We start from the raw sequence: 25,953 nt of genomic DNA on the forward strand, positions 1-25,953 counted from the left end.
GCGAGACCTATCTGCAATGGGCGTACGGGGCAATATGTTAAACATGATAGAAAACTACCTGACTAACCGCACATTCCGTGTTAGAGTGGGCAATGCCTTGTCCAGGCTCTTCACTCAAGAGACTGGCGTGCCACAAGGGGGCGTGCTTAGTTGCACACTCTTCATTGTGAAAATGAATTCCCTTCACAAAGTCATTCCGTCTTCAATGTTTTATTCAATATATGTGGATGATGTGCAATTAGGATTTAAGTCTTGTAACCTTGCAGTTTGCGAGCGCCAAGTTCAAATCGGACTGAACAATGTCTCAAAATGGGCAAATGAAAATGGCTTCAAGCTAAACCCCCTCAAAAGCTCCTGTGTACTTTTTTCTAGAAAGAGAGGCTTGATACAAGATCCAGATATTACGCTGCATGGACAACACATAACACTCAAGACTGAACATAAATTTTTAGGCGTGATACTTGACTCAAAACTAACCTTCATCCCTCATATCAAGTATCTGAAAGCTAAATGCCTTAAAACAATGAACATCCTAAAAATACTGTCACACACAACATGGGGAAGCGACAGGAAATGCCTCATGAACCTTTACAGGAGCCTTGTACGATCGCGGTTAGACTACGGTGCCGTAGTGTATCACTCTGCTACACCCAGTGCTCTCAAAATGCTGGACCCTGTGCATCATCTTGGTATCCGCCTCGCCACCGGTGCCTTTAGGACGAGTCCGATTCAGAGCCTCTATGTAGAATCTAATGAATGGTCGCTCGATCTGCAGCGGTCATATTTTACTCTTAATTATTTTCTGAAAGTACATGCTAACAAAAATCATCCTTGTTATCCCACCATAAACAATATGACATCTGCAACGCTCTTTCACAACAAACCTACAGCCAGAGAGCCATTCTCGATCCGTGTGAGAAAGCTGAGCGAGGAAATGGATGTCCCTATTAATGAAAATCGTCTAATGGCTTCTGCCAAGCCGTTTCCGCCGTGGTTGTGGCGCATAATTGACTGCGACACGTCATTTGTGGAGGTAACAAAGCACGCTCCAGAGGCCCACATTCATATGCATTTTCTAGAATTACAGTGTAAATACTCGTGTCCAGAATATTACACAGATGCATCTAAATCACATGCTGGCGTGTCGTATGCAGCCGTCGGCCCATCCTTTTCTGAGTCCGATCTTCTGCACCCTCAAACAAGCATATTTACAGCAGAGGCGTATGCAGTATGGCCGGCTGCAAAACACATCAAACAGTTAAAACTACGTAAGGCGGTCATATACACAGACTCATTAAGCGTTGTGAAAACATTGATGTCATGCTTCAACCACAGAAATCCAGTAATTGCAGATATTTACTCTCTCCTCTGCACTATTTATGCCTCTGGCCAACACGTAACGGTATGCTGGGTGCCTGGACACAGAGGTATTGAAGGTAACGTCCTGGCAGACCGAATTGCTACCTCCTTAGACACGAAAGCTTGCAACATGTCCGGAGCCGTTCCGGTCTCAGACCTAAAGCCATACTTACGGAAAAACTCAGAACCTACTGGCAGCATAAATGGGACTCTGAAACCCATAATAAACTCCACACAGTTAAGCCACATTTAGGATACTGGCCATCACTGACCAAGTCCAGACAAAGTGATGTCCTATTCTGTCGTCTCAGAATAGGGCACACTTACGGTACACATAACTTTCTGTTGAGTGGCGGTGAACGTCCAATATGTAGTAGATGTGGGGAGACACTCAGTGTTCAGCATGTCTTCCTAGAATGCCGCGAAACACTAGTCGAGCGGAAAAGACACTTCCCCTTAGCATATATACAGTGTATACCACTTCACCTGGCACTGTTTCTAGGCAGAGAACCACTATTTGACATGCAATCTACCTTGGCCTTTTTAAGCGACATTGACACGCTCCACGTTTTCTGTACGAGAAATTCGTAACACGGCCTCTTGCGAGAGGCCACGGTTGCGATGTCAACCTTTGGAATAGCACATGCCTCCGGTCCCTTGCGCTCAAGGTATCCGCTGAGGCTCTTGTGCTACTCATCAACAATCACCTGTCGATTTATATTCATGTAACGCAATAACACCATATTTGTACATCCCATACTTACATCACACCCTACTTCAGTCATTCTCATATTTTTTATTCCTTATGTATTTAAGCGATTTATAGCTCTCAGTTTTAGGCGTCTCTACAGCCACGTCACATCAGCCATTAGTCAATTCAGTGTTCATCACCACTGCCTTGGCGCTCTTTGGCCACACCTGGCCCTTGCGCCAATAAACACTGCATATCATCATCTGACTTTGCAGCTATTTGCCACACCGCTCCAGATTCTCTCAGGATGTACGTGCATTATTGCCCCCTCCGCTGCTGCTCCCCCCAGGTCCCTTAGTATAGTAAAGTAAGCAAAATAAGAATGAAAATTATTTGCCGTGAGCTTGTCTTCATTTTTCGACCGTGTAAAATATGGAATTTGGAAAATGTTGGGCTTTTTTACGTGCGTAATTATTATTACGCTAATGGCTATATATTCCTTTTTATTATTATCTTGTGCAAGCGATAGCAGGTGTGGGATGTTGTGCGTTTGGTACAATTACGTGCGTGTTTGTCTTCAAGCTAATTGTCGGGGCGTTGTCTTTTTTACTACGTTGAAATGTGTCGGGTGCGCAGTGCTGCCCTTTTTTCTATTTATGTATTGTTAAGAAGAATAGAGACGAGACGATGAATATTCTGCCGAGTGAATCTACAGTAACCTGTGAAAAAGCGGCTAGGACGTTCTTATTTCCTGTTCAGCTCTGTGTGATTTTGGGGACCATTCATGTCAAATGAACTTGCCGCAGTTATTTTAATTGAATGAATTGAACTAAAGTTCACGTCCATATATATTTTTAAATATATAATGATGCGCAGCTTGTTTCAGGCACGAGGTAGCTTTCATTACGATTCTTGGCTGTTCTCTTTTGAGTCTATCTACGTACGTCAGTTGCACTTGGTTGTTTATTGCTGTTTCTCTTTATATTTATTATTCGGCAGCCTCTGAATAATGGCGCAAATGCATTTTTTTCTCAGCCGTACCAGAATGCATCCTGTCAGACAGATATGGCCAAAATATCACCAAATGTCGCGAAGCACTTTGGGCAGTAAGCGTTCGAGACTAGAGCGATGGAGCAGCGAGAGGTAGTACAGCCGATCGAGCGCTGAAAGAAGGTTCTTCTCTCTCGTCGTCGTTGTCTCTCTCATAGCCAAAGCCACACTGCTGCTTACTTTACAGTACAATATTCTTGTGTCCGAGTGACGACTTTCTTCTTGTGTGAAAAGAAAAAAAAAAGGAACCGAGGGGCTCGACCGTTTGTTAGGCACTATGAAGCAAATAATTGAGTGAGAGAAAGCACAATTGATGTTAACTCTCATTTTTTTATTGAAATGTACAAAATAATACGGAAGAGGAAGACGAAAGTGAACGAGCACACCGCTTGGCGCAGATGGAAACCGAACCCTCACCTGCCGCATTATGCGTGCTTCCCTGGCTTCATTGTCTGTCTGCTTTGTACGATTCTTTCTTATGTAAAAATTATTGTATGGTAAGTAAACTATCAAGCTTTCGAACAAGCTTGGGGGAATTCGCATCGAGCGTATCGATGGACCCGCATTCGTCTTTCTCCCCGCAGGGCCGCCCTTACATCCGGGTGACCCACGACATCAGCATCGAGGAGGTGCTGACCATCTTCACCCGCGAGTGGAAGTTCACGCTTCCCCGCATCGTGCTCGTGGTCATATCGAGCCTGGCCACTTGGCAGGAGTGGAGCGCCCCGAGGCAGCTAGAGAACCTCAAGGAGGGACTCATCAAGGTACGTGCGTGTCCCCGCGTGCAGGTGGCGCTTGGGCTGTTATACATGAGAAGCATATGCTTGCTGCGGTAAAGCTAGGGAAACTATGGACCATGTTTTACTAGAATGTGAAGACGTCTGCCCAGCGTCCGATTTAGGCACCACTTGCCTCCTTGAAGACCTTGGGTTCAGCAACAGCAGTGCAAAAGTAAACATGTCCGCAATAGGGATTAGTAAGAGGCGATTGGAGGATTGGTGGAAGTAGGGAAACGACAAAAAACGCAGACGTACAGACGCACAGTTCGCATTAGTGGATCAGCAAATTTGGTTGTGGGAGTTCATAGCGTTTTTTTTTCTTGTTTAACCTAGGTAGGACATTACGCAGTATAATAGCAAGAGCTTGGTGGCGCAACTTGCCGCCCCGTACCAAAGGGCACGCTCATAACATCCATCCATCCATACATGAGCAAATATGGTTGTCCTCGCAGTGGCGTCTGCGTCAGAAGGCGTTTGGTGTGTTGCGACACCACGTAGCCGAGCACACGAGGGTTCGCCCTTCCTGCGTGTAGCCGTGCGCAGCTTAGCCGTGTCTGGGGAAAGGGGGTTCCTGGAGGATGAGCCGATGCAGGGTGTTTGGACATTTAAGGCCCCCCGGCGGAGGCAACACACCGCTTTGTTCTCTGCTTCACATAGACAGCACCCCCGGACTGACCCACCAGGGGGAAATCGGTGGTTGCCTTTTCCTACCTCTCTCTCCCTCCAGCCTTCGTCTTTCTCTCACTTTTCATCTTTCCTGTTTTTTCCTAGCTTCCGCTTACTTCCAATTTTTCCAGGCAGCAAGGGTTAACCTTGTGTGAGTAGCCAACCTAGGTTATCTCATATTTATTTATAGTGATAACGTACAGCTGGCGTTTACAGAACCTGTTTTTGCAGTCCCTGTAGCGTCCCCTTGTAGGGGTCCACGGTGGGTGGCTGCCGGTATTGCCGAAAAGTATATTCTTCTAATGCAAGCTCTTTCGCTCCCCTCCCTGATCGCCCTCAGAAAGGGGGCGCACCGAAGATGTTTTTCGGTTCTTTCGACGTCAAAGACCCAACTTCCCACGATTTCACGTCATTCACTCGGAAAAATCAGATAAACAAGTGCGCACAATCTCCCCATATCTAGTTTCAAAGTCTTTAACGTATGTCCTTATTCCAGGCTACAAGGCATCAAGGATGGCAAGTGGTGATCTCCTCTTAGAACTGCATGATCAGAAACAATATGAAAAATTGCCCAGTCTAGTGTCATTTGGAGATGTTCCCGTGACAGTAACTCCACACCGTACTCTGAACACCACCCGCGGCGTTGTCTTGGATGACGATTTGCTCCAGCTGACAGAGGCGGAGCTCCTGGAGTGCTTCAGTGAGCAGAATGTTGTTAATGTCAAGAGAATTAAGCTGAGGCGGGATGGTACCTAATAATAATATTGACCTAATACTCACACCTAATACTCACATTCACCTAATACTCAGACCTAATACTCACATGCGGCTCGAGTATTCTGCCCGAGTCTGTAGAGGCCGGGTACATCAAGCTCCGTGTTAGATCATATGTGCCAAATCCTCTCAGATGTTTCAAATGCCAAGATTTTGGCCACAGCTCGGGAGCTGCCGAGGCTGCCAAACATGTGCAAAATGCAGTGCCCATGAACACACGTCTAAAACTTGCGAGAACTCTTTGCATTCTATAAACTGTGATAGAGAGCACGCCACGTACTCGCGGTCGTTCCCCTCTTGGAAAAAAGAAATTGTCACGATCAAAGCGAAAGAAAATATGTCGTTCAAGGAGGCAAGTAGGCGGGTGTCATACCTGCCTAAGATCACCTTTGCCGAAGTGGCGCGTCAGGGGGCAGCGCCACAACGGTCTCCGGCGGCTGTCCGACCCACACCCAGAAAGGCGGCAGTGACGGAATCCGCCCTCCCCGGCGGCTGCAGCTAGCGCTGCTACGCCAACCCAGCAGACGGGGCCATCTGCCTCCGGGCAGGTGGCCTCAAAGGTCTCGTCCAACGTGCCGAGGCCTTCACGTCAAACAAAGCGCTCGGAAGAGCGCGTGTTCAGCGCCTCGCAAGAGGCGATGGACACAACGACGAGCCAGATGGTGCCACCAGCGCCTAAAGAGCGGCGAGCATCTTTTGACCGCACCAAAAAAGAAAAATTCCCGTCACGGGGCCTCGAAAGGGCCCGTGAGCTAATCCCTATCACTTAAACACACAGCACCTAACACATTTACCATAATGGAGACACAAATACTACAATGAACGTTAGAGGTCTTCTTCATAACCTTGACGACATTAGAGAACTAATACACAAACGCAATTCCAAGTTGCTGTGTGTTCAAGAGACACATCTCAAACCTACCTACACAAATTTTCTTCGGAACTACACCATCTTCCGAAAAGACTGTCACGAGGCACATGCCGCCGGCGGTGTAGCAATAGTAGCCAACAAGGCGGTAGCCTGCCGTCTCGTCGCCCTTAACATGCCCCTTGAGGCAGTGTCAGTTTAGGCCATTCTTTTTAATAAAATAGTAACTGTGTGTTCCACTTATATACCGCCGAACCAGCGTCTCGAAAAAACAGACTTTTATAACCTCATTGACCAGCTTCCCAGAGCCTTATATACACGTGGGAGATTTTAACGCTCATAACACAATGTGAGGAGACTCGCGCTGCGACACGAGAGGTCGACTCATTGAAAATTTCCTTTTAACCTCCGGTGCGTGTCTCTTTAACAAGAAAGAACCAACGTATTATAATCCACATCATAACTCGTACTCATCAATAGACCTGGCGATCGGATCCGCTTCCATCTTTCCTGATTTAGAATGGCATGTGATTAAAAACCCAGTCGGAAGTGATCACTTCCCAGTAACGCTGAACTCCGTAAACAAACATGACTTGCATCCACACTTCCCTGCTGACTGGGAACGTTTTAGGGGATCCACCCATATATGACAGGATTTTATAGGTAATTTTACTATAGATACTTCACTGCTTTTAACATTGACGCCGCTGAAAAGTTCATTCCTCAAAGAAGAGGAAGGTCATCCAAATGACGGGTCCCCTGGTGGAATGATGATTGCAGAGAGGCTCGGAAGAGACAAAATAAAGCTTGGAGCAAACTACGTGAAAGTCCTACAGCGGAAAATCTAATAGAATTTAAATAGGTTAAATCACAGGGAAGAAGGACGCGACGAGAGGCAAAGAGGACAAGCTGGCTGAGGTTTCTCTCAAGTATCAATTCATATACAAAAGAAACTAAAGTATGGGATGGGCTGAAAAGGCTACATGGACAAGAAATCCATCCCTAGTGAACCCTAGTGAACGGTGAAGCGAACCGCTTGGAAGACCAAGCTGACGCCCTTGGCGAACACTTCCACGCGTTTCCAGTTCTGATCATTATACCAAGGCTTTCCTAAAACACAAAAAATTAGCAGAACGCAGCGCTATCGACCGCAAATGCAGACAGAACGAACCCTTTAACGCGCCTTTTAACATCACCGAGTTGAGAGCCTCCCTGATTGCATGTCATAGCTCTGCACCTGGACTGGATAGGATTATGTACGACATTATTAAACATCTCCCTAGTGATACTCAAATTACTCTGCTAGAGATTTTCAACGCAATATGGGCTGCGGGGTACCTTCTCACCGCATGGAAAAAAGCCCGTGTGATTCCGATTCTGAAACAAGGCACATACCCCACATTAATTAACAAGTTACTGCCCAATTGCCCTCACAAGTTGTATATGCAAACTTTTTGAAAAGATGATAAACCATCGAATTTAACACTTCCTTGAACTAAATAAATTTCTTGATCCATATCAGTGTGGTTTTAGAGTAGGACGATCTACAGCCGACCATCTAGTGCGCATCGAAGCAAACATTCGTGACGCCTTTGTGCATAAACACTCCTTCTTATCCGTGTTTCTCGACATGGAAAAAGCGTACGATACAACTTGGCGCTACGGAATCCTGCGCGACCTATCGACGCTGGGAATCCGCGGCACTATGTTAAACATTCTAGAAAGCTACCTGCACAACCGTAGATTCCCGGTGAAAATAGGTAATGCTCTGTCGCGTGCATTCCTACAGGAATCTGGGGTACTCCAGGGAGGCGTACTGAGTTGCACGCTTTTTGTCGTTAAAATGAACACGCTTCGTAAAGTATTACCACCATCTGTTTTTTTATTCCGTCTACGTAGACGACATACAAGTAGGTTTCAAATCCTGCAACCTAAAGGTCTGTGACAGACAAGTACAACAGTGCTTGAACAAAGTTTCCAAGTGGGCAGACGAAAACGGGTTCAAAGTGAACCCCAACAAAAGTTCTTGCGTTCTTTTCACCAGGAAGAAAGGGCTTGCTGCAGATCCCACTCGAAATATATGGGCAACAAATACCTGTCAACAAGGAACACAAATTCCAAGGTGTCATGCTTGACTCCAAGCTTAGCTTCATCCCGCACATAAAATATCTTAATGCAAAATGTCTTAAAACAATGAATCTACTTAAAATCCTATCCCACACAACATGGGGTAGCGACACGTGGTGTTTACTGAATCGTTGTAGGAGTCTTTACTGAATCTTTATGTTAACTGAATCTTATAGGATCACTGTGTATAAGAGAACTTAGTGAAGAAATGGATGTCCCCATTCTCGAACATAGCCTAATGCCTGCAGCTAAGCTATTACCGCCCTGGGAGTGGCAGGTGATAGAATGTGACGTATCCTTTGTAAAGGTGACAAAGCACGCTCCTGAGCTTGAAATTACTATGCATTTCCGTGAGCTTCAATCGAAGTACTCCTGCTCCTAATTCTACGCAGACGCGTCAAAATCCCATGCTGGTGTATCCTACGCTGCTGCTTGTCTCTCTTTCTGAATCTGACGTACTGAACTCGCCTAACAAGTATCTTCACTGCAAAAGCCTATGCAGTACTGTCTGCAGTAAAACATATAATCACACTGAAACTTGACAGAGCAATCATATTCACAGACTCCTTAAGTCTTGTAAATGCACTCATTTCTTTACAAAAGCATACAAATCCTGTCTTCAATGAACTCTACTCACACTTATAATATGTAGCATTTACTTATCACATAGACATGTAGTAATATGCTGGGTTTCTGGCCATAAAGGAATTGAGGGAAATGTGTTTGCTGACGAGATGGCCAAATCAATAGCATCGCAGGGTATTCGTTCTGCTGCAGTCCCTGCCACAGACATGAAGCCTTTCCTAAGAAACGAACAGCAAAGCCACTGGCAACGCTTGTGGGACGCAGAAACGAGTAATAAGCTTCACCTAATTAAGCCCAAGTTAGGTTTCTGGCACCCAACTTTGAAAACACGAACAGACGTCGTATTCACTAGACTAAGAATAAGACACACATTCGGCACTCATAACTTTCTTCTTACCGGTAACGACCCTCCAACCTGTGGTAGATGCGGCGACAGGCTTTCCGTCCTCCACGTCTTCCTGGAGTGCCGGGAAGCCGACAGAGACAGGAGGAAACATTTTCCTTTTGCATACAGCCATCGCGTCCCTCTGCATCCGTGCATGTTTCTTGGTGTAAAACCGCTTTTTAAGACCAAAGCAGTCCTCGCTTTCTTGAAAGATATTCTACATGTTACAAGCCCATTCATTTCGTAGCGTATCCTCTTTCCAGAGGATATCGCTAGGATAGTTTTCTTTGTATAGCCCATTACTCTGGGCCCTTGGGTTTCAAGGGCTCTAGTGAGGCAGTAGTGCTCTAGACAATTTTAGCATCTCGCGTATTTTATATATTTCATCATTCTTTCTCAGTGCATTCCAATGTTCATAGTACACGTCAATAGCCATTCCCATAATTTTTATTACGCGTAGATTTTATGGAATTTATATGAACTCTTTTAGGCCCCTTTACAGCCACGGCACATTAAGATCACAGAACCCATCAGTCCACTGCGAACTCATTAACACTAGCATGGCGCTCCTTGGCCACACCTAGCCCTTGCGCCAATAAACATCAAATATTCATTCAAATTTGGTTGTAGGAGTTCATAGTGTTTTCTATCTTTTTTTTTATTTTTTAGCCTAGGTAGAACATTAGGCAGTATAATAGCAAGAGCTTGGTGGCGCAACTCACCGCCCCGTTCCTAAGGGGACGCTCATAGGATCCATCCATCCATCCATCCATCCATGGGCAAATTTGGTTGTTGGGTAGTCATAGTGTTCTCATTCTTTTTTTTTTCCTTTTTAAACCTAGGTAGCACATTAGGCAGTATAATAGCAAGAGCTTGGTGGCGCAACCCGCCGCCCCGTTCCAAAGGGGACGCTCATAACATCCATCTATCTATACATGCATGGGCAAATTTGGTTGTGGGAGTTAATGGTGTTTTCTTTCTTTTTCTCCTTTTCTAACCTAGGCAGGACATTAGGCTGTATAATAGCAAGAGCTTCGTGGCGCAACCCACCGCCCCGTTCCAAAGGGGACGCTCATAACATACATTTATCCATACATTCATTTATGGCCAACTCGCGTTTTGTCAAAACGCTGTCTGATGATGCTAGCTCTGTTGAAATAGCCGTTATCGTCGCGCTGTTTTTGCGTTTCAATAGAGCAACGCCTCTAGCGCATGTTTGCACCACTGAGGCACCGTTACTTAAGGCGTGCCGTCTGCAAAACCTATGAACAAGCTCATTGGCGGAGCTTATTGAGGGCTTAAAGCAGCTTGTGGTGGCTTAGCAACGGGATGTGCCGCTAATTGTGTATAATATATGGGAACATAATCAATTTTTTTACGATCTCCTATATGGGACCATACGTGAGCCACGTCATCCTGTGATGTCGATTGCAAGCTAAATCGCACAAAGTACGGCGGGAAATCGATATCCCAAAAGGGGGCCGTACAAGTTGCGCGCTGGTAAATAGCGGTGTGAATGAAATGTAGGAGCTAGTTAATTGTGCTTAGTAACGCTCGTCTTAAAAAGAAGCAGAATGTGCCCCATAACATTGGCCTGTTTTAACCTTATATGACACGATGCGTCATTATGCGAGCCATGGCAGCTCCTCACGTATTCCGTGCGTTGCATCTCGCCTAAAGTCATCGACGGCAGCTTCCCCTCATTGTCTATTGGGCATCAAGAAGCGCGCCAGAAACGCCCTCTCCCGTAGACGCTGACTGAGTTAGACCGCAAGACACTTTGAAGCACTGCAGTCTTTTCTACTATTACTTTACTCTGCACGGCTACTGGTACTACTTTACTACAGTTATTTTAATAGGTGTCCAGGTTACCCGCCATATGGTCTACAGAATTATTGATAAAGCAAGTTATTTCTTAAATGTCTTCACTGGAACCTCCTGAAGAGCACAATTCGTTAATTAAAGCGAACGTTTCTAACCAAGGCAGGCCTAAAGCGGCACAGTATCACAGCACTACCGTCTTTGCTGTAATCTTTATATTTGTCCAACCTGCCAGCCACATTTTCATCCCCTTTTACAACAAATGTACGTCGCCAAGAGGTCAATTTCTTTCATAACGGAAACTTTCCTACCCTTTTTACGCCTGCTTTCCTAACCGTGACGGTGGCACAAAAGCAGCAATATATCGCCACCTCGCGAATTTTGCATGACGATTGCGTGACGTACGCACATAGGATAGAGTTCCGGTGGAGCCTGCCATAAAATACTTTCGCGTAAAAAAATAGATAATCGTAAAAACAGATGCAGGAATGTACAACGTATGAGGAAATGTAGTGTGATAGTTACGAGACAGCAGGGGAGTACAAGACCAATCGGTTCGTTCTTTTAACAAATGCCCATGCAAATTTTTGTGGGATCCCCATATGTGTAGATAGGATTATTGGATATAGATGTGTGGTTTTAGTATGGTTGCTTTATCGGGCCCCCAAGTGCGTTTTTCACAGTTCTTATTGTAAGCGGAGCGCCCTAGCGTAGCTCTAGAACTCAAGTTTCCATGAATAAATTGAGGTGATCACGGCTGCCACCAAAGCAGTTGAAGTGAATGGGTCATTCTCACATCAATTTCCTCGTTCTCTCATGGTATTTGTGTACTGTGGCGTTTGCAGATGTCACCTCGTAGGTAGAAAATAGTCAAAAGCATGACGCGTAGTACTTGAATTCCTTAACGGAATACAACTTCATGTCTCAATATCATTGGGAGTAGCCACTGAAAAAAGATTAATCGCCTTCGGCTACTATGGCATTATTTCACAACTTTATTTACAATTCTCTGACAGAAAACTGGGACCATTCACGAAGGTTTTCGTTCTTAAGTGCTCTTGGCCCTGGCCGCCTTCTCTAATGATGCGTCCAGCGTAACGATTAGCTGGAATTCGCTGTTAGGAAAAATTCCACCGTAAGAGTGTCTTGCGAATGCGAGCCCTGGTGCATTGATTATCACCGCTGAATAACGACGCAGTCAACTATATTGCATCTTCTTAAATGCCTGAGAAGAAACGCAGCGCGTAGACAGTAAAGGAAGTCACCTGGCCAGCTTTAATTCGCAGTCGGCACTGTCGCGCTTTTGTGGCAGGCGGCAAACACGACCGCCATGTGGATCCTGACGAACGGCATCAACACGGGCATCGCCAAGGACATCGGCTCGTGGGTGAACGAGGAGCTGGTGCAGCGGCTCATCATGCGCTGCCACCGGCACCCGCACACCGACTTCGAGAAGTTGCCGCCACTTTGCCTGCTGGGCATCGTGCGCGAGGACCTCCTCACCTGCGCCGACAAGTTCGAGGCCAGCAAGGTGCGCTTGTGACGTCTTCACCGCTAGGAGCGACGCGAGTCGGCGTCTCGCGTCACCACTTATGCTCTCGCGTAGATTGCTTGCTGTGACGCCGTCGCGGCAGCCACCTTTGGTGCGAGCACCCCAAGAAACCGCGTAAACGAGAAACGTGACACTATGAGGGGCGCGTATTGCGCCGATCCACAAATCCACAACAGTGAGAATACGGTAAAAAATGGCGCCGTCAAAAAGCAAAAAATGACGTACATGTGATAATATGGTGCACTGGCATAATCGTGTACGCCACGTTTGTTTACAAGCGCGTCGAGAAGGTGCGGGAAAATAACCCGCCGTGGTTGCTCAGAGGCTATGGTGTTGGGCTGCTGAGCACTAGGTCGTGGGATCGAATCCTGGCCACGGCGGCCGCATATCGATCGAGGCGAAATGCGAGAACACCCGTGTACTTCGATTTAGGTGCACTTTAAAGAACCCCATGTGGTCAAATTTTCCGGAGTCTTCCACTACGGCGTGCCTCACAATCAGAAAGTGGTTTTGCATGTAAAACCCCATAATTTTTATTTAAAAAAAAAGAAGGTTCGGGAAAACGTACACGCACTTTGTACCGGCTATCGATGGCGTTGGGACTCTCTCACTCATTAGCCCCCGCGTGGCCGACTCCGGCAGGGATGCGAAGAAAACTTTACATTCGGACTGACGGCGCTACATTCTTGAGATCTCTCGTTCGAGTGTGACACGTCCAGCTTTGTCAAGCTCAAGTTCAGCGATGTTTGCGCTTTTGACCTCGGCCGCAAACAGGCCCGAGTCATGCGGAGCATCTGCGCTTCGATACTTTCAAGATTTTTATATTCGTGTTAAACGATCAGACGTGTCACGGCGAATGTGCATCGCGACCTTCCCATTTTGCTTATCCCGCTCGTGTAGTTGCTTTTTTCTTTGCTTTTTTTTTTACTGCGACGACACTAAGCGCACGCAGCGAGTTTTGCTTTGTCTATTCTGTCCGTTCCGTCATTCATCCATTCGCATTTTATGCGACCACAGCCTTACCCTTTAACAAACAGCCCTAATACCACTGGATTCTTTTCCAGTTCCTCTTTGTGAGTGAACGGAAATATTTGACGTGGAAGGAGGCAACCAAAACAAAGAAAGAATAATAAGATGCTGGTCTTCACTGGAGCAGAATGCTACTGTCGCTGTAAATGAGTTCAGAGCCTGAGAAGCCGCTGAAATCATCTGTCTGTTTTTCTGTATTTTTTGGCGCTGCATGCTGTCATCTGTGAACAGCTTTAGTGCGAGGCGCCTATACTGTGGCTATCGTAACCTTAATCCGTAAAATATCGCGGAAGCTATGTCTCCGCTGATCAAATTATTCAATTGCAAGCCTGATTGTTTGGGATTTGATTGATGCGATGGGATTTTTATTGTTTGTGTCTGATTGATTTGTGAAGCGGATCACATTACAAAGTTTGAAGGCTTATGAATGTGTAAGTTCCCCGTCAATTGCGCTAGCACAAAGAGATATTACTTACTTCAATAAGTTTTAGGCCTTGCACATGTGCCTCGCGAATTATCGACACATGGGAAGTGATTTGTTTTCATGGTGATCGATTTCACAGTTTTGATAGGTGCCCCTGTTTCTACGCATGCCTCCACACTACAGTGTACATACATCGTCTTCACTTCGTCTATAAAGTTGTTGGAAACAGCGCTGTGTGTCTCTTCGTTTCTGCCTGTCTCTCGCGCTGTTCTTATATTACACTGATTGTTTTGCTGTATAAGTAATACATGTGGACTATTTTTGTAGTGCCTTAAAAAGAAGGCTTCGAAATGAATGAATTCGTTCGGGTTCATCATTCACAAGTGCCACTACATGAAATAGCATTGCACAGAAAAACATCATGCGCATAAACGAGGCACTATCAGCTGTCTGTCCCCGCAGGGGCGTCTGCGTCAGCAGGAGTTTGGTATGTTGCGACACCACGTACCCGAGCACAGGGGGTTGGACCCTCCCGCGTCTAACCGTGCGCGGCTTAGCAGTGTCCGGGGAAAGGGGGATCTTGGAGGTTGAGCCGATGCCGGGTGTTCGGACCTTTAAGGCCCCCCGGCGGAGGCAACACACCTCTTTGGCCTCTGCTTCACGTAGACGGCACCCCCGGACTGACCCACCCGGGGGAAATCGGTAGTTACCTTTTCCTGTCTCTCTCTCCCTACAACCTTCGTCTTTCTCTTAGTTTCCACATTTCCTGTCTTCTTCTGGCTTCCCCTTCCAATTTTTCCAGGCAGCAAGGGTTAACCTTGTGTGAATAGCCAACCTAGGTTATTTCATATTTGGTTATAGTGGTAATGTACAGCTGGCGTTTCGAGGCCGTGTTTTACAGGTCCTGCAGCGTCCCCTTGTAGGACTTCACGGTGGGTGGGTGGCGTTACTGCCGAAATCACACATATCTTTATGGATAGCTCCTTTCCTCCACTCCCTGATCGTCCTCAGAAAAGAAGGCGCACCGATGAAGTTTTTCAGTTTTTCGGACGCCAAGTCCACAACTTCCCACGTTTCCATGTAGTTCACTCGGAAAAACCCGGCAAACCAGTGCGCACTATTTCACCGTTCCTTGTATCAAAGAATTTGACTGATGTTTTTGGAGCCGGTTATAAGGCGACCAGGATGGCAAGCGGTGATCTCTTCCTGGAGCTCCGCGATAAGAAGCAATACGAGAAACTGCCTAAACTAGTGTCATTTGGGGAGACCCAACTAACAGTAACCCCGCACCGTACTATTAACACCACCCGGGGCGTTGTGTCGGACGATGACTTGCTCGAACTCAATGAGGCTGAACTCTTGGAGGGCTTCAGTGAACAGAATGTAATCAATGTCAAAAGAATTAAGATGAGGCGAGATAGCAAAGAAATCCAAACCAAGCACTTGGTAATCACCTTCGGATCAAGTGTCCTGCCCGTGTCAATCGAGGCAGGGTACATCAAGCTCCGTGTTAGGCCATATGTGCCCAATCCGCTCAGACGTTTCGGCCACAGTTCGCAGAGCTGCCGAGGCCGTCAAACCTTGGCGAAGTGGAGTGCCCATGAACATACTTCTGAAGCTTGCGAGAACACTCTCCATTGTGTAAACTGTGAAGGGGAGCACGCCGCATACTCGCGGTCGTGCCCATCCTGGATAAAAGAAAAAGAAATTGTGAAGATAAAAGTAAAGGAAAATATAAGTTTCAAGGAGGCACGCAGGCGAGTATCCTACCTGCCCTAGAACACATTGGCCGAAGTGGCGCGTCAAGGGGCAGCGCCACAACTGTCTCCGGCGGCTGTCCGACTCACACCCAGTGAGGCGGCAGTGACGCCATCCGCCCCCCCCCCCCCCCGGCGGCTGCAGCTAGCGCTGCTACGCCAACCCAGCAGAGGGGGTAATCTACATCCGGGCAGGTGGCCTCAAAGGCCTTGTCCAACGTGCCGAGGTTAATACTCCTAGCTAAGCGCTCGGAAGAGCGCGTGTCCAGCGCCTCGCAAGAGGCGATGGACACAACGACGAGCAAGACGGCGCCACCAGCGCCTAAGAAGCGGGCAGCATATCCCGTCACAGCACCTTCAAAGCGCCCGTGAACTAATCTGTTTCTTAAACGCACAGCACCAAACACACTTATCGATATGGAAACACAAATACTACAGTGGAATGTACGAGGACTTCTACATAACCTCGACGACATTAGAGAACTAATACACAAACACAATCCCAAGCTGCTGTGTGTTCAAGAGACACATCTCAAACATACCGATACAAATTTTCTTCGAAACTACACCATCTCCCGCAAAGACCGTGAGGAGTCTAATGCCTCCGGCGGTGTAGCAGTAATAGCCGACAAGGCGGTCGCTTGCCGACACGTCGCCCTTAACATGCCCCTTGAGACAGTGTCAGTTCAGACCATTCTTCTAAATAAAATGGTAACTGTGTGTTCCATTTATATACCGCCGAACCAGCGTCTCGAAAAAACACCTTTATAACCTCATTTACCAGCTTCCCGAGCCTTATATATTCGTGGGAGATTTTAACGCTCATAACACAATGTGGGGAGACTCGCGGTGCGACGCGAGAGGTCGACACATTGAAAATTTCCTTTTAACCTCCGGTGCGTGCCTCTTTAATAAGAAAGAACGTATTATAATCCACATCACAACTCGTACTCATCAATAGACCTTGCGATCGGCTCCGCTTCCATCCTTCCTGATTTAGAATGGTATGTAATTAAAAACCCATTCGGAAGTGAGCACTTCCCAGTAACGCTGAACTTCGCAAACAAACATGACTTGCATCCACGCTTCCCTCGCTAGAAACTGGCCTCAGCTGACTGGGAACGTTTTAGGGAATCCACCCACATATCACGGGATTTTATAGATAATGTTCCTATAGATCATGCTGTTTCATACTTCACCGCTTTTATCATTGACGCCGCTGAAAGGTCATTCCTCAAACAAGAGGCACTTCATCCAAAAGACGGGTCCCCTGGTGGAATGACGATTGTAGAGAGGTGCGGAAGAGACAAAATAAAGCTTGGAACAAACTACGTGAAAGTACATATATATATATATATATATATATATATATATATATATATATATATATATATATATATATATATATATATATATATATATATATATATATACAGGGGAAAATCTAATAGAATTTAAACAGGTTAAATCACAGGGAACAAGGACGCGACGACTGGCAAAAAGGGCAAGCTGGCAGAGGTTTCTCACTGGTATAAATTCGTATACTGAAGCATCTAAAGTATGGGATGGGCTGAAAAGGCTTAAGGGGCAAGAAATGCATCCGTTGCCCCTAGTAAACGGTGAAGCAAACCGCTTGGAAGACTAAGCTCACGCCCTTGGCGAACACTTCCAGCATGTTTTCAGTTCTAACCATTACTCCAAGGCGCTTCTAAAACACAAACGAGTAGCAGAACGCAAGGCTATCGACCGCAAATGCAGACACAGAACGAACCCTTCAACGCAGCTTTTAACATCGCTGAGTTGAGAGCCTCCCTGACTGCATATCAGAGCTCCGCCCCTGGGCCGGACAGGATCAGGTACGACATGATTAAACACCTCCCCAGTGATAGTCAAATTAGTCTGCTAGCACTTTTTAACGCTATCTGGGCTGCGGGATACCTCCTGACCGCGTGGACAGCGCTCGTCGTTCCGATTCTTAAACAGGGCAAAGACCCCACATTAGTAACAAGTTACCGCCCAATTGCCCTCACAAGTTGTATATGCAAACTTTTTGAAAAAATGATAGACGGTCGACTTTTACACTTCCTTGAATTAAATACATTTCTTGAGGATGATCTACAACCAACCATGGAAGTAAACGTTCACGAAGCCTTCGTGCATAAACAGTCCTTCTTATCCGTGTTTCTCGACGTGGAAAAGGCGTACGATACGACTTGGCGCTATGGTATCCTGCGTGACCTATCGACGCTTGGCATCCGCGGCACTATGTTAAACATTATAGAAAGCTACCTGCACAACAGCACATTCCTGGTGAAAATAGGTAATGCGCTGTCGCGTGTATTCATACAGGAAACTGGGGTACCCCAGGGAGGCGTGCTCAGCTGCACGTTCTTTGTAGTTAAAATGACCACGCTTCATAAAACATTACCCCCATCAATTTTTTTTTCAGTCTGCGTAGACGACATATAAGTAGGTTTCAAATCCTGCAACCAAACAGTCTGTGAGAGGCATGTACAAGAGTGATTGAACAAAGTCTCCAAGTGGGCAGACGAAAACGGGTTCAAAGTGAACCCCAGCGTTCTTTTCACCTGGAAGAAAGGCCTTGCTGCAGATACCACTGTTGAAATATATGAGCAATGCATACCCGTAAACAAGGAACACAAATTCCTAGGTGTTATACTTGACTCCAGGCTTACATTCATCCCGCACAAAATATCTTAAAGCAAAATGTCTTAAAACAATGAACTTACTCAAAATCCTATCCCACACAACATGGGGTAGCGACAGAAAGTGTTTGTTGAATCTTTACAGGAGCCTAGTTCGATCACGACTGGCCAATGGTGCCGTGGTTTATCACTCTGCCGCCCCGAGCGCGCTAAAAATGTTAGAACCCGTCCACCACCTGGGTATCCGCCTGGCCACGGGCGCCTTTAGAATAAGCCCTGTCGAAAGCCTATACGTCGAGTCAGATGAGTGGTCACTCCATTTTCAGAAAACATACATCAGCTTCACCTATTTTCTTAAAGTGCGCTCTAATAAGCAGTGGCGTAGCTAGGTCGTCTGGCACCCGGGGCCCTAGGTCTTCTGTCACCCCCCTCCCCGGGTGTAGCCGGCGGAAAGAGGGGTGTCTTCAGACGTATATGACACCCCCCCCCCTCTCTGGCCCCTTGCACCCGGGGCCCACGGCCTCCCCGGCCCCCCCTGTTGCTACGCCACTGCTAATAAGGAACATCCGTGTTTCACGACAGTAAACGACGTGACGTGTGAAACACTTTTCCGTAATAGACCCTCTATGAGACTTCCTTTGTCACTGCGTTGTAAGAGAACTTAGTGAAGGAGTGGATGTCCCGATACTCGAATATCGCCTAATGGCTCCTGCTAATCTATCACCGCCCTGGCAGTGGCAGTTGATAGGATGTGACATATCCTTTGTAGAGGTCTAGAAGCACGCTCCTGAGCTTGAAATTGCTATGCATTTCCGTGAGCTTCAATCGAATTACTCCTGCTCCGAATTTTACACAGACGCGTCCAGATTCCATGCTGGTGTATCCTACACTGCTGTTGGTCCCTCTCTTTCTGAATCAAACGTGTTGAACCCCCTAACAAGTATCTTCACTGCAGAAGCCTGTGTAGTACTGTCTGCAGTAAAACATATAATGACACTGAAACTTGACAAAGCAATCATATTCACAGACTCGTTAAGTCTTCTAAATGCACTCATTTCTTTTCAAAAGCATACAAATCCTGTCTTCAATGAACTCTACTCACGCTTATGTAGCATTTACTTATCACATATGCATGCAGTAATATGCTGGGTTCCTGGCCATAAAGGAATCGAGGGAAATGTGTTTGCTGACGAGATGGCCAAATCAATGGCATCGCAGGGTATTCGTTCTGCTGCAGTCCCTGCCACAGACATGAAGCCTTTCCTCAGAAACAACCTGCGAAGCCACTGGCAACGCTTGTGGGACGCAGAAACCAGTAATAAGCTTCATCTAATTAAGCCTAAGTTCGGTTTCTGGCACCCAACAACGAAAACACGAACAGACATCCTGTTCACTAGACTAATAGGGCACACATTCGGCACTCATAACTTTCTCCTTACTGGTAACGAGCCTCCAACCTGTGATAGATACGGCGACAGGTTTTCCGTCCTCCACATCTTCCTGGAGTGCCGGGAAGCCGAAAGACACAGGAGGAAACATTTTCCTTTTGCATACAGCCATCACGTCCCTCTGCATCCGGGCATGTTTCTTGGTGTAGAACCGCTGTTTAAGGCCAAAGCAGTCCTCGCTTTTTTGAAAGATGTGCTACACGTTACAAGCCCATTAATTCCGTAGTGCATCCTCTTTCCAGAGGATACCTCACGATAGTTTTCTTTGTATATCACATGCCTCTAGGTCCTTGGCTTTCAAGGGTTCTGGTTAGGCAGAAGTGCTCTGGACAATTTCAGCATCTCACATATTTTGTATGTTGTATCATTCTTTCCCAATTCATTTTAGTGTTCATTTTACACGTCAATAATCATTGCCATAATTTTATTACGCGCAGATATTATGCAATTTACTCCAACTCTTTTAGGCACCTTTACAGGCACGTCACATTAAATTCGCAGAAACCATCAGACCAGGACGAACTATGTAACACTAGCATGGCGCTCTTTGGCCATGCCTGTCCCTTGCGCCACTGAACATCAAACATCAATCAATCAGCTGTCTGTTCCGTGAGGAGTCGTTTACTCATAGAAAACCATTATTCGGTGAAAACGAAATAATTAATAAGGATGCATTTACGCTTGGTGAAAGTTGGCGAGACCACGTTACACAGTGCGGATTTGTAAGCATATAAAGCATCAGAACAGTTCTCACTGCTTGTGCAAACACACTGCGTGTGTGGTTTGTGCTCTACCGCTCACGAACAATCTGCAGCGTTGACGTCTCTGCGTGTCTATTTTTCTCTAGCTTGGTAGTCTTTATATCTATTCGATGTGTTTTATGTTAAGTGTAGATATTCTTCAATTCGACGCGGTATGCGTTCAGCATCCCGCAGCAGGGGCGTGAAATTCCGATTCTCAGCATGTTGCCGCAGAGGTCGCTTCCGCACGTTCATACCACACAGACGTCGTCATTTCAGTCAGAATAGAGGTAATCATACTGCATGATCCCTTTCGAAGGTGGGCCCGTATTCGTGCAGTAATTCTTACTCAGTTCGTATTAAGTACACTTCTACAGTGACAGGAAATAATTAAATGGACACGGCCGACCAGTGAAGAACGCTTTTTAAGAACAAAGTTTTTTTAATCAGGCCCCTGGTTCTGGCTGAAACAATGCTAATACAAACTTGTGCCATAGAGGTCAGCCAGCTCGCTTTAGCATTGGCCTGGCATGTAAATCATGTGGCTAAAATGTGAACGCATTCAACCTTTAGAGCTATTAAAAAGATAAACGACAAGCAAGGGCACAAGAACATAGGTACGTGTACGGGAAGGCCTAAATATAAAATTTTATGTAAAACAACGTAAAGGGCATAATAGTCTTTGCTTTGTAGGATGGACGATACAATACGCGTGCTCAATTGACGGTCAACACGATGCGTTGTCTTGATGGTCGAGACGCAGCGTTTACCTGATCGTCATCCGGTAGTCGAGACAGTGCATTGTCAAAACAGCGCCGAGGTACACATCAAGATCATGCAGCCCATGCGTTAATAAACCGAAATCGGCAAGCGCTGCTATGCAAGCTCAGATCGCGAACATATATATGCGCCTTATCAAGTGGTACCTGAAAAAGAAGAGGGCTTATTCTGATCTAATGCATTACGTATTAAATGCAAAGCACTTCTTTGCCTAGTCGTAGCCAAAGTCTGAACGCCGTCACGTGCAAGGACGGGCTTGGGCTTCTGCAAGAACAGTCTTCGTGCCGCCTCCCACAAGCTTGCTTTCTTGCCGCAAAATTTGGACCGATCCGGAGATATTACAGATTGTAAGGCCGTCGGACATAGTGCAAGCCAACGCTGAATATAGTGCAAGCCAACGCTGAATATGGTGCGAATTAAGGCGGCCCGCCGCGGCAGGTGATGTACAAGAGCACAGTGGGGAGCTCCAACACCAACATACCGTCGTTGTCATGCTGTCGCCGTCATTCCATCGTCATTTCATTGCCGTCATGTCATTGTTATCATTATTTTTTATGTGATCGTCTTCTTTCCCCTGTTTATACTATGTTGCTCTCACAACGTGGTCATATCTTTATCATGCCGTCTTCGAGCTGTCGTCATACAGCCGTCATAGAATTACCACAGACATCATCTTATCATACCATATAAATACCACCGTCATCATACCACTGTAATCATTTCAACATCGTCAACCCATCGGCATAGTTTCAGTATAGGCATCACGTTGTCGTCACGTTGTCGTCGCGTCACAGTCGCCTTATGCCACCGTCGTCATTCCAGCTTCATCATCGCATGGTCATCATGCAGTCGTCACACCACCGTCGTCACTCCAGCTTCATCATCCCATGATCATCATGAAGTCTTCGCCACACCATCGTCGTAATACCGCCGTCGTCACTCCAGCTTCATCATCCCTTGGTACCACCGTCCTGAACCCAGGTTCGCCTTCCCATTGTCTTCATGCAGCCATCGTCAAACCATCCTCGTAATATCACCGTCGTCACTATAGCTTCATCATCCCATGGTCATCAAGTACTCGTCGTCACATTATTCTCCTCACACGACCATTGCCTCCCCTGCTACATCGTCGCCACTCCTTGAACACGTAGGCTTGTCTATTGTTCTAAGAAATGCTTCACATGACAGATAATCAAGGGTGGTTTCTGCCTTACTTTTTTTCATTCCGAGTATGTGCTATGCCGACTGCAGAAACTAGGCACAAGCAATGGTAGGAATATCCGCGCTGTTTTGAAATTCCTGTTTTATCAACAGCAGCTGCCCCAAATGTTTTCCAGCTGTTTCGGCATATCAGTTCCGAAGGAATTTCTGTAGCAACTCCCATGTAGCGTTTCCATAGATCAGGAATTTCTGCCTTCGGTACAGTCGGGCTCTATTTTTTTTTTTTCTTCAGCAAAGATGTTTCCAGTCCGTACACATAACGTTTCCACACGGAGACCGAATATTTACTGAGGCTTAGTATCCTGTGACATCCCCATAAAAATGTTGTTGCTGCTTCATATCTTTAAGATCATCTTCGTAGAAATTGTGCGAGAAACGTATGGAATTACTTGGCTATACATACCTAACGATTCACAAGGATTGACAGAAAATTGATGCAAACAGCATTACTAAGAGGCGACCAGGCCAAACAGAAAACATGACGCCGTATTCGAGGGTGATCTTAAATCTGACATCTTCCTTTCAGGCACCATCAAAACGCAGCAGCTTCGATGATGGAGTATAGTTATAGAATTTAGGCTTAGCGATAGACCACAATTGCAGCTGTGCCACCACGAGCCATCAAGAAACGAGAGTGTAATATCGCGCGTAAAAATACTCGTACATTGTCATTGTCAGCCACGCTTCCATTTGAATATTATTGCATCATCCATTACATCATACCATTGTTTCGCGCTCTTTGGCTATCATTGGCCCTTGCACCGTAAAACCTCATGTATCATCATCAACAACAATACTTAGCTGCGTTCTTTTTGTCTTTTCGCAGGAGGGATCTATATACATCGAAAATTCGGGAAGCCGGCCCGAGGAGAATAGATTCGACCTGAATCCGGACCACACGCACTTCATCATAGTAAAGGACGACACGGTGAACAAGACCGGTTTGAACTACTTCATGCTCAAGCTCGAGCAGCAGTTGTCGATGACGCCAGAAGAAGATGGTGGTCAGTATCGATTCGAGATGTATAAAAATAAAAGTATATTCAGTGATCAGTGGTGCTTGACTTGCCAACGCTATGCGAGAAACCAAGTGGCTATGAGAGAAACCGTGCGTTTGGAATAAATTTTATCGCCTATAGCACTTCAGCGGGCGCCCAGCGCTCGATACGAGAGCGATCTTGCACTCCGTTCTCGTCAAAATGCACTGAACTCAGCAAAATTCAATAGCCACCGAGTCACTGTGGGCAGCAACTCGTTTGAACCTAAACGCTTTCAAAAGTCAAGGAACTGCGTATTTTACTTTCGAATGCTACACGTTTTGTTAGGATACGTTAGGGGATTGCTTCAGGATAGCATCTAGATCAACTGTTTCGTAGCGAATAAAATAAGATATGGTACAAAAGGGGTGAGAATAGAAAAATATTTTTTTTTAACAAATACAGCTAGCAAAGCTACTTCATAGAAACAAAACTTGGTGCTGGTCAGCGCAAATAACCATCATGTCTGGAATGGTCCTGAAAAGAACGCAACATTGGAAATTCTGCAGTCATTTTGTTCTTAGTTCTATTTTTCCCTTCCATTCGATGTGTACCATATAGAGCTCGCACGAGCGCCTCCATGACAGTTTATCTTGCTATAAATGTTCTTAACACAGGTAACAAGTTAGTGTTAGAGGATTAATGTGGACTAGAACAAGGAGAAAGAAGGGAAACTATTGCCGGCTGAAGAGAATTGGACCCTATAGCAACTGGGCAAAGAAAAGAAAAACGAACTGGTTGCCATCTTTAGTTGCTACTTCCTTTGAGAGTCCGTACTCCAGTAGAAGCCTGCATCTCCTCGTCTCTCAAGTTCTCTCAAATTCCGGCGTCGGTTTGCCAAACCGACGCCGCTTGGAGTTCGAGAGAGATAGGAAACGGACGCCGTAATTTGACTTCGCAGTAAGATGGATGGATGGGCTAATGGCTGTTATTCACCACGTGTATTTCACTGGCGCAATGGAAAGACAGACGGTGGAAAAATGTGTCCCTTGAATTCACCATCTCTCGTCATTTCGTTGCGCGAAATGAGTAACCAGCCTTGTCTATTGTGGTTCCACCGTCCCTCGTCTTGTGCTGAAGCAGCGTGCATCCTTCCGGTACAGTCGTGATGCCCCAGAGCATGAGCACTGGGGGTCCTCCCCCTCCTCACCCGTCGACGCTGTACTCGGCCGAGATCCCCCTGATAGCGCTCGTGTGCCAGGGTGGAACCGGCTGCAACAAGATGGTCCTCGAGCACCTCAAGAAGCAGCTGCCCGTGCTGGTCATACACGGCAGCGGGGGTGTAGCCGACCTGCTAGCGCTCGCCTACAACGAGATCGACAGGCGGTGAGAACTCAAAGACCGGTCTCCGTACGGAAAGAGAATAGCCTCCGAGATTGGCAGCAGAGCGCATGTTTAATGAAACAACGCACGCGATCTCAGAGGCTATGGTAAGCACGTGGCGCCTTACAGTAATCGTACACTTGGCTGGTAGGCTTCGAGCACTCCGGAGGCGCACTTATTCGATTGCTGGAAATTGAATGCTCAGAACCACTGCGCTCAGATGAACACAGTCACCAGGTTTATTCAAGGCCTGCATCTGGTTTTGTCCACTTCTCTTTTGTCCGTGTCTGCACGCCTTACCCCTATTTTGCATTATTAATCCTTACCAATTAGCTCAGCTTTCTGTCGTTCTTTATTCAAGGCGCCTGCTCCAGCTCACCGCTGAGAGCCTCTCGCACATTTGAGCTAAACTAAATGCGACAAAATTCGGCTCACGTTGCTCATTCGATAGCTGCTGAACGTCTTGCTTTGGCATACTTTGTCTGGCTCCCATCTCAAGAGGCCTCGGCTGTATAGCGGCAAACCGAGTCAGAGTGCGGCAGGAAACAGTCGACTATGCTGTAAGATTACTGCAGAAAAATCGGGCGCTGTAGTCGCTCATGTAGCATGATAACCATGAGTATGCTACATGGATTTGTCTATGAGTTGGCAAGGGTTCGTGCACAACGGACTTTGCAGATTCTTTTATTCCTCTGTGTGTATCTGATCTACTGCGTAGTAGCCTCAAAGTGTTTAGTTTAAATTTTCGTATAGTTCATTTCACTGCGTAAATTCTGGCACAGTAAATAAATCAGGACGTCTTTTTTTATTATGGGTGTGGCTGCACCTAGTTGTTTCTTAAACAGCACTCCGTGACCATGCTTAATTTCCG

The 25,953-nt window shown here is 46.3% G+C and overlaps 1 pseudogene; it reads left to right on the plus strand.

Moving 5' to 3' along the window:
* LOC126534623 (transient receptor potential cation channel subfamily M member-like 2) overlaps positions 1-25,953 on the plus strand; it is a 126,520-nt pseudogene that overhangs the window by 12,061 nt on the left and 88,506 nt on the right.

This window comes from Dermacentor andersoni, chromosome 7, assembly GCF_023375885.2.
Source record: "Dermacentor andersoni chromosome 7, qqDerAnde1_hic_scaffold, whole genome shotgun sequence".
Taxonomy (NCBI): domain Eukaryota; kingdom Metazoa; phylum Arthropoda; class Arachnida; order Ixodida; family Ixodidae; genus Dermacentor; species Dermacentor andersoni.